Genomic DNA, 10,648 nt, shown 5'->3' with positions numbered 1-10,648 from the left:
TCTCAGAGAAGTTTGCATTTTACATGAGACCCTCACGCCCCCTAGTGGCAACAACGTGAATTTGCTCTTTTTAAAAATAAATCCATTTGAGTGTTGAGTGTTTACACAAGATATTACAAGTGCGCCTCAGTAAATTAGTACATTATTGAAAAGTTGCACAATATTTATTTATTCATAAAGCCTTTTAAAAAAAACAACACAATGTTGAGCAAAGTGCTGCACAAACAAAAGAAGGCAGAGTTCAAATTAAAAGCTGATTTATTTCACTCACGTATTCCACTCCGTCAAGCAGACTGATGTTTTGTTTTCGTTGATTATGGTGATTTCCTGCTTGCGATGAATAAAAACACACCACTTGAGGTTAGAATCTTTTACCAGAGCAATAAAAACATTCTTAATATGGAAATGTGGGCTTTAATAACAGCTTAAAAGTTGCTGTTTTCAATAGATTTATTTGAAATCGTACAAAACAAGCCTCGTCGGAACACAAGTTCTAATTTACTGAGCTCTGCTTCATAAGTCTGTCTGTCCAGAGTCTGGTTTGGAGATCTTTAGAGGCTTAGAGGGCTGCAAGTGCTTACTTTTAAGTGTTTAGCTTATCCACGTAAACAGCCTCTCTCTGTCTGTCTCTGAAACCATCACCGTGGCGATGACTGTACAGCCGAGCCTTCTTCTGGGGAAGTCATGACTACTTAGATATGTGAAACAATGAACATCTGAACATCAGTGAAAATATGTTGTGACCTCTAAACCCCTTTGCGCAGAAAAACAAGCCTCGGGTCGGCTATTGAAAGAATGGGACCGACAGGAAGTGGTCTAATATTTGTGCTGACGTCAGAGAAACAACTTACCCACAGGACAAGACGATTATCCGCCGTCATCGGTGGCCATGCTAACTAGCCTTAGCATTCACGACATCAGGATCCGGTGTGGGGAAGAAGCTGTGGCGTAGCACAGAGCAAGTTGTAGCAACGTGTACATGAGTATGATTGACAGCGCTAGGACCCTCCTCCTGGCTCTGAATGGAGCTTGATATTTTTCACCGATTGTCTGTCTCGCGCTCTACTGTCACGACATAATGATCATTTTGACAAATATTTAAAAAACATATCTAAATTTTTAAATAAAACTTAGACGCTGCAGCTTTAAAAAAAAAAAAAAACTCAAATAAACAATTGTATTTCTGGAGTTAATTTGAATATTGTCCTGCCCTGACATCAAACCACTCCCTCCTAAACAATAAACAGTGCAGCCACACATGCATGCCTGTTTTTCAAACTGTACCAACATTTTTTTTTTCTACATGTGTTTGCGCGAGCTTGAGCAACGTCACTTCGTTCTGCTCTGTGTCTATGAGGCGGCGCTGAGTCACAATAAAGTGAATCTTAAATCTCTTGAGATATAAAAGTTTTCGTAGGGTACATGTGACAAAGAAGTCTTTTCAGCTTCAAGATGATTGTGCAAACAAATAAAAAAAAAAAGAAGAAGCTGCGAATATTAGAGTCTGACTGGAAGAGTGGAGTTGGGGGAATGTGTGGATTTCTACACAACATACAAACAGCAGACAGGAAAATGTTCAGAAATCCTTGTTAAAACACCGACTTTATGAGGTGTGACCAAAATAAATCTTTCCGGAAGTTTTTTTCTTTGTTTTTTTTTTTTTTTTTTTTTACCTTTTAAAGTCAGTGAATAACAAACCAATCTGTTAAACGGAAACACTTAGATGGAGCAGGATCAATATTTCCCAAAATATTGTTTGAACATTTCCATGTTGTCAAGAGAAGTGGAGTTTTGATGACTACACTGAGCCCTCTGTGAAAACTGAGGATGAAGAATCTGCATCTTCACATCCCAGACGAACTTCTTCTCTTTCTAGGGGATGAGGACGGCGAACTGCAGGAGGGTGATGGAATCCCAGCATGTGAAAGGTCTGACCTCGTGGAGGGGGTGTCAAGAAAATCCGAGCTCATCCCACTTCCCCATGCTAGAGATTTTAGTTTAACAGTAATAATAAAGTTATCTTTAAAATGAATCACTCAAGTGATATCAAGGCCCAACAGTAGACTTAAGTGTCAATAAAATAAATCTGGTTGTGTGTGTTGTTTTTGTCTCATGCAAACTTTGCTTTAATTCTACATTTTTCTATCTAATCATAAGAAATCATAGTCAGTCAGAGAGATTCATGAAACAAGAAAAGCAGGTTTCCTGGAAAAAGAGGAAGTTTCCAGCCTGCAGATTTATAAAAATAGCTGAGACTATTCCTTAGTTTAAAGTATGAAAGTTTTAAAGAATGAAATCTAAACATTATTAGTAATTGGATAAGATTCAAAGTAAAATACTTATATGAATATTGGTTTACTTGTAATAATACACTTATATTTGTGGGAACTACAAGAAAAACAAGTAACTGTAACTTTAGTAGTAAATAATTAGAATCATGTATTATTCTTGGTTTCTTTTCAGAAAAACATCTGTAATAACTCACATTAAGATTATAATAAGAATAATTAATAAGTTATGGTTATAAAATCATAAATGAATGATAGATCAGAGAAGCTGAAGAAAATAAATGTGATATAAGTTATGGTTATAAAATTATAAATGAATGCTAAATCAGAGAAGCTAAAGAAAATAAATGTGATATAAATGTGATTTTGACATTAAACTTGAAATGGTGTAAGAAGGTGTAACTGCAATTAAACATCACTGATATGTTGGAGGTAGAGAGTAGGTGAAAGGTTGTGCAGGCAAGGGACACAGGAGGTTGAGCAACCCTGAGACATTGGCACAGACATCAGGAAATGTCTGTAAGACAGTGATGGATATGAGATCATCTGTCTAAGCAGACAGCAGGCGCACCAGGGGGGTGGATGAACCCTATATAAGGTGAGTGCAAAAGAGGAACCGTTCGTTGGATCCTCCGGGCAGCTTCGAGCCAAGATCGAGATGGACAAAGAACTCTGCAGCTGAAGAAGAGCCGGGGGGGGGGGGGTGTCAAGAAAATCCGAGCTCATCCCACTTCCCCATGCTAGAGATTTTAGTTTAACAGTAATAATAAAGTTATCTTTAAAATGAATCACTCAAGTGATATCAAGGCCCAACAGTAGACTTAAGTGTCAATAAAATAAATCTGGTTGTGTGTGTTGTTTTTGTCTCATGCAAACTTTGCTTTAATTCTACATTTTTCTATCTAATCATAAGAAATCATAGTCAGTCAGAGAGATTCATGAAACAAGAAAAGCAGGTTTCCTGGAAAAAGAGGAAGTTTCCAGCCTGCAGATTTATAAAAATAGCTGAGACTATTCCTTAGTTTAAAGTATGAAAGTTTTAAAGAATGAAATCTAAACATTATTAGTAATTGGATAAGATTCAAAGTAAAATACTTATATGAATATTGGTTTACTTGTAATAATACACTTATATTTGTGGGAACTACAAGAAAAACAAGTAACTGTAACTTTAGTAGTAAATAATTAGAATCATGTATTATTCTTGGTTTCTTTTCAGAAAAACATCTGTAATAACTCACATTAAGATTATAATAAGAATAATTAATAAGTTATGGTTATAAAATCATAAATGAATGATAGATCAGAGAAGCTGAAGAAAATAAATGTGATATAAGTTATGGTTATAAAATTATAAATGAATGCTAAATCAGAGAAGCTAAAGAAAATAAATGTGATATAAATGTGATTTTGACATTAAACTTGAAATGGTGTAAGAAGGTGTAACTGCAATTAAACATCACTGATATGTTGGAGGTAGAGAGTAGGTGAAAGGTTGTGCAGGCAAGGGACACAGGAGGTTGAGCAACCCTGAGACATTGGCACAGACATCAGGAAATGTCTGTAAGACAGTGATGGATATGAGATCATCTGTCTAAGCAGACAGCAGGCGCACCAGGGGGGTGGATGAACCCTATATAAGGTGAGTGCAAAAGAGGAACCGTTCGTTGGATCCTCCGGGCAGCTTCGAGCCAAGATCGAGATGGACAAAGAACTCTGCAGCTGAAGAAGAGCCGGGGCCACGGAGCCGGAGACTGTCCTGCACATGGAGACCAACCCGTCTGGCCCACAATCTGTGGCTTCGAATCGCACTTCTCTCATCGGCTGGGTTCTGACCCCAAAGACAAAGATGAAGACAAAGACAAGGAAGAAGAACTGGTGCCTTTTTTCCTGCCAGCACCAAGTCCTGTGTGACCTCAGCATCCATGCGGAGAGGAGGCTCATCAGACCTGCGGAGATCCTGGCCTTCATCGATCAACATCTTCCTCCTGTTGCAACACCTTCTTCATCATCGTGCCAGGTCTGGGGTTCGAGGCGCCAAACTCCGTCCGTCTCTCTCAAAGGTTCCCTTTTTTAGTTCTCAGTATCAGCAGTAGGGAAAGATAGACTAGATGATTGATTTTACTTATTTGATTATTTCTGCTACTGAATTAAGCTGTACTGACCCTTGCAAAAATGCCTTACTAATAAAATATTTAGCATAAAGAAAATCTAAAGATGTTGTGGACATTCAGTTAATGAGTCACCTTAAAGTTCTTTGATGGTTGTAAAATAGCTGTGATGTTTGATTCTGGAGAGGAAGAGGTGGAAAATGTTTTTAGGTTGCTGGTAGCCCATATTTAAAACCTCATCCTTGGGACTCGCCCGAGTCACTAAAACCTACCTGGTTCAATAACAAATGCAAGTTGCAAAATAGAGAACGAGCGACCGTTAACAGGTGTGCTCTGTGAAACTAGTTGGCTGTAGGCTGCTCAGTCTGGCTAATTCACAGGGGGAAGAAGGGTGGGACACCTGGATGTAGGCCGTCAGATAACCAGGCGAATCGTTTCTCGAAACCAGCTTAAACAGAGTTTACTTCAGTTCTGGACAGGGTAAATCCCAGCAGATTTAGGAAACTCAACGGACCCGTTAGACGGAGAGCTGGTAGCACATCTCCCCTCTCAGAAGAGGAAGTACGAGAGTGAGAGAGTAGAGACAGAAAGGAGGGGGGGGGTGTTGCGCAACAACAAGTGGCGCCCAACGTGGGGCTCGATCCAACGGAGTAGGAGGGCCCCATAAACCAAGTCAGTAAAAACAGATGTGTGATTCTGAATAGCTCACTTGGATGGTTAACTCTTAGGGAATAGAGTTAATGGTGACTGATAAGGCCGTCAGTCACAACCCTTGCAGTAACTGTATAGCATACAGGTGAGGGAAAGCTTCTACTGAGGATAAATGACCGGATCCAGACAGTGAAGCTAGTAGCCAACATAGTCTAGACCCATCCCTGCTCGAAGGCTAAAGAGAGGCTTTGGGGGATAGACAACTCGAACCGACAGAGAGACGGAGTGATGGATGATCACTTCGAGGAGGAAAATCTGGGGAAGAAACCGGAGGAAGCCGGCCGTCCAGATCGTTTGGAAAAGGAGGAGACCTCAACAGAACTGCATCAGCTTCTACACAGCTACTGTGACTCAGACCTGAAGCAAGTGGGGAAGTTGGTTCCAAGAATGAGGAACTGAAACATCAACCCCTGACAAAGGAAAGCTGGCTCACTCTTGCTGGAGTGGTTCGTGATGTAATGCTGACCAGACCAGCCAGCAACCATGCAGAGGAGACGGAGAAAGGTGTCATCAGCCGACGATGGATGAGGAAGCACACCGCGTCCTCCACTGCAGCCATCGAGAAGACATCCGGCAACAGAGGAACAAACACCAGCAGCTGACATCATCACACAGACGCAGACATGGTTAAAGACATCCTGCTGGACCCGGAGCTTGAAATTGGGCCAGCACAACCCACCAGTAAGAAACGACCGCAAGAGACATCTGAGAAGCCAGAACAACCGGAATGGACAATCTACACCGATGGATCCAGAAAGGGGTCCGACCAGTCGGCATACTGGGGATTTATTCTGAAGCAGGATGGCAGAGAGAAATGCCGTCAGAAAGGAAAAGCTCCCGGTAGTGCTCAAGCCGGAGAAGTAACGGCAGTACTGGAAGGATTGCTGGAGCTGGTGAAAAGGAAAATCAAGAGTGCCAGGTTAGTAACTGACAGTTACTACTGTGCTCAGGCCCTTAGAGAGGACTTGGCCATTTGGGAAGAAAATGGTTTCGAGACTGCAAGGGGCAAGCCCGTGGCACACAAAGATTTGTGGAAAAAGATTGCTGAGCTAAAAATGCAGTTGGAGATAGAAGTTGAGCATCAAAGAGCACACACGCATGAGGGAGCTCATTGGCGTGGGAATGATGAAGTGGACTGTTATGTCCAACAAAGGAAGATCGTCTTTGTCGGTACCGAGAAGTGGGACAGTACTCCCAGAGGACGGGAGGTCCCAGAAGAGTACGTGGTCGAGGTCGTGCGGAGCGTGCATGAGGCCCTTGGACATGCAGGCGTGCGACCTACCCGTAAGGAGCTGGAGGAGCAAGATCTTTGGATCCCAGTGAAACAAGTCCAACGCGTGCTGAGGGACTGTGAAGTGTGTGGTCAATACAACGCAGGTCGCCGAGGGCAGCGGATGGAAGGTTTGTTCATCAAGAGCACAGTCCCATGGGGTTCAGTCTGCATGGATGTAGCAGAGCCAATGGGGATAACAGGAAAGAGAGGTGAGAAGTACCTCTTGGTGCTGATGGACACAGTGACAACTGCTAGAAGAGCAGGTCTTCCCCTGCAGAGGAACTCCGTTCACGTCACAGAAAGCAGGGAGGCGAAGACACTTCTCCTTTTTGCTTAGAGAAGGAAAAGGGAAGTTGCAGCTTGAAGTGTCACTGAAAACAGGGCAGAGAGTTTGGATTAAAGCTCAAGATCGGCCTGCATCTACGGTGATCAAGCTGAGATTCAACGCCCGAGATTTTGTAAAGTAAGTACTGAACTTCAACACAGTACTACTGATGAAGAAAGGGGTCCATGAGGAAGCAGTGCTCAAGCCAGTTCTTAGCTACAGCGAACCAGAACATTACAAGAAGATGGCCAGAGAATCAAGCACCATGCCATCCTACAGTAGACTGGTCACTATTACGGGAAGGTTGCCGTTCAAAGAACAACTTCAAGGCTTTGGACTGGGAGGGCCGTGAAGAAATTGGATTATGCTAAAGAAGAACTCCTGTCACAACCTGATGGATTAAAATGGAAAAGGATCATGATTACGGATAAAGCGTCATGATGCTTATGCTTTTTGCTTTGCTCTGCTGAACAGCCAGAATTTGATTTTTTTTTTTTTGAGGCCTTCTGTCTCAGCCCATCTTCCCTAAAGAACCATTCCACATCCTGAAGAACCGACAGTTCATCCAGCGAAGGTTCCTGTAGAAGAATCAGAGCGATCCAAGTTTTCTTCGACATTCATCACCTCATGGGGGAAATCAAAACTCCAAAGAGGGGGTGTCAAGAGAAGTGGAGTTTTGATGACTACACTGAGCCCTCTGTGAAAACTGAGGATGAAGAATCTGCATCTTCACATCCCAGACGAACTTCTTCTCTTTCTAGGGGATGAGGACGGCGAACTGCAGGAGGGTGATGGAATCCCAGCATGTGAAAGGTCTGACCTCGTGGAGGGGGTGTCAAGAAAATCCGAGCTCATCCCACTTCCCCATGCTGGAGATTTTAGTTTAACAGTAATAATAAATAAAGTTATCTTTAAAATGAATCACTCAAGTGATATCAAGGCCCAACAGTAGACTTAAGTGTCAATAAAATAAATCTGGTTGTGTGTGTTGTTTTTGTCTCATGCAAACTTTGCTTTAATTCTACATTTTTCTATCTAATCATAAGAAATCATAGTCAGTCAGAGAGATTCATGAAACAAGAAAAGCAGGTTTCCTGGAAAAAGAGGAAGTTTCCAGCCTGCAGATTTATAAAAATAGCTGAGACTATTCCTTAGTTTAAAGTATGAAAGTTTTAAAGAATGAAATCTAAACATTATTAGTAATTGGATAAGATTCAAAGTAAAATACTTATATGAATATTGGTTTACTTGTAATAATACACTTATATTTGTGGGAACTACAAGAAAAACAAGTAACTGTAACTTTAGTAGTAAATAATTAGAATCATGTATTATTCTTGGTTTCTTTTCAGAAAAACATCTGTAATAACTCACATTAAGATTATAATAAGAATAATTAATAAGTTATGGTTATAAAATCATAAATGAATGATAGATCAGAGAAGCTGAAGAAAATAAATGTGATATAAGTTATGGTTATAAAATTATAAATGAATGCTAAATCAGAGAAGCTAAAGAAAATAAATGTGATATAAATGTGATTTTGACATTAAACTTGAAATGGTGTAAGAAGGTGTAACTGCAATTAAACATCACTGATATGTTGGAGGTAGAGAGTAGGTGAAAGGTTGTGCAGGCAAGGGACACAGGAGGTTGAGCAACCCTGAGACATTGGCACAGACATCAGGAAATGTCTGTAAGACAGTGATGGATATGAGATCATCTGTCTAAGCAGACAGCAGGCGCACCAGGGGGGTGGATGAACCCTATATAAGGTGAGTGCAAAAGAGGAACCGTTCGTTGGATCCTCCGGGCAGCTTCGAGCCAAGATCGAGATGGACAAAGAACTCTGCAGCTGAAGAAGAGCCGGGGCCACGGAGCCGGAGACTGTCCTGCACATGGAGACCAACCCGTCTGGCCCACAATCTGTGGCTTCGAATCGCACTTCTCTCATCGGCTGGGTTCTGACCCCAAAGACAAAGATGAAGACAAAGACAAGGAAGAAGAACTGGTGCCTTTTTTCCTGCCAGCACCAAGTCCTGTGTGACCTCAGCATCCATGCGGAGAGGAGGCTCATCAGACCTGCGGAGATCCTGGCCTTCATCGATCAACATCTTCCTCCTGTTGCAACACCTTCTTCATCATCGTGCCAGGTCTGGGGTTCGAGGCGCCAAACTCCGTCCGTCTCTCTCAAAGGTTCCCTTTTTTAGTTCTCAGTATCAGCAGTAGGGAAAGATAGACTAGATGATTGATTTTACTTATTTGATTATTTCTGCTACTGAATTAAGCTGTACTGACCCTTGCAAAAATGCCTTACTAATAAAATATTTAGCATAAAGAAAATCTAAAGATGTTGTGGACATTCAGTTAATGAGTCACCTTAAAGTTCTTTGATGGTTGTAAAATAGCTGTGATGTTTGATTCTGGAGAGGAAGAGGTGGAAAATGTTTTTAGGTTGCTGGTAGCCCAAATGTAAAACATCATCCTTGGGACTCGCCCGAGTCACTAAAACCTACCTGGTTCAATAACAAATGCAAGTTGCAAAATAGAGAACGAGCGACCGTTAACAGGTGTGCTCTGTGAAACTAGTTGGCTGTAGGCTGCTCAGTCTGGCTAATTCACAGGGGGAAGAAGGGTGGGACACCTGGATGTAGGCCGTCAGATAACCAGGCGAATCGTTTCTCGAAACCAGCTTAAACAGAGTTTACTTCAGTTCTGGACAGGGTAAATCCCAGCAGATTTAGGAAACTCAACGGACCCGTTAGACGGAGAGCTGGTAGCACATCTCCCCTCTCAGAAGAGGAAGTACGAGAGTGAGAGAGTAGAGACAGAAAGGAGGGGGGGGGTGTTGCGCAACAACAAGTTTTTTTTTTTTTTTTTTTTTTTTTTTTTTTTTTTTTTTTTTTTTTTTTTTTTTTTTTTTTTTTCTTTAGCTTCTCTGATTTAGCATTCATTTATGATGAATGCTAACGCTTGCACCTCTTGCTTTACCAATATCCTCATCGGTTTCGTAGCGAGGCTGATAGATCCGAATGAATCGAGCCTCCTGCAGCAGCAGATTGAAGAATGTGCCGGTTTGGCCTGAAACAAACATGGCTGCCTCCCATGACGGTTCTCCGGAGGCAGCAGTGAGCAGGACTGGATTATTGTAGCATGAGTTTACATTTGCTCCTCTGTCACTGAGAGGCAGAACACATGTTTTAGAAAAACAAAAAACAAAAAAAAAACACGGTCCTCCACGTTGTGTTTTCAGTCAAGATGAAGAAACATGAAAGACAGTTGCTTAACCCTGGAGGTAATTTACAGACGCAACGCGAAGCTGACATGTTTACGGGGAAAAAAGGAAATAAATTCGGGCGTCATTAATATTTTTGTTTCGGTTTTAGACTTTTACACTCGCCACGTTTGATTAAGCCGCTTGTTTCTGCATGCACTAACTAGTATGCCAATCCTACTTCTGTCTGTTTTCAGGGTTTTATTCATGCAAACATTGTTGACACATGTCAATAATGGGATATTTTAAAAAACATACCAAAAAAACCAAAAAAGTATTGACAGACTTGTTTGCATCCTCCATACAAAGAAAACATATAGACCAAGACAAACTGTTCAGGATAGAGTTTATACCCCTTGAATTTTTTTCTTTTTTTTATTGTAGAATAGCTCACGTTTAGTCAATCTGGATAAAAAAGTGTCTGTTGCAGGTCTGGACTTTGACTAGGCCATTATAGCACACAAATATGCGTTCACCTAAGCGCATGTTTCTCCATCTGTTGAGTAACACTGGTGGTTACTCAACAGATTTCATTCCTGTCCTGTTCGATTGGGTGTTCCACATGGCTCTGTGTTGGAGCCACTGGTGGTTTTGCTTTGCTTTTCTTCCAAATCAAGTCTTAAAATTGCACATTTCACTAAAATGGTTGGATTTAACTAATAGCTT

Source organism: Xiphophorus couchianus, chromosome 6 (assembly GCF_001444195.1).
Source record: "Xiphophorus couchianus chromosome 6, X_couchianus-1.0, whole genome shotgun sequence".
NCBI lineage: Eukaryota > Metazoa > Chordata > Actinopteri > Cyprinodontiformes > Poeciliidae > Xiphophorus > Xiphophorus couchianus.
Note: the sequence above shows the minus strand (reverse complement) of the source record.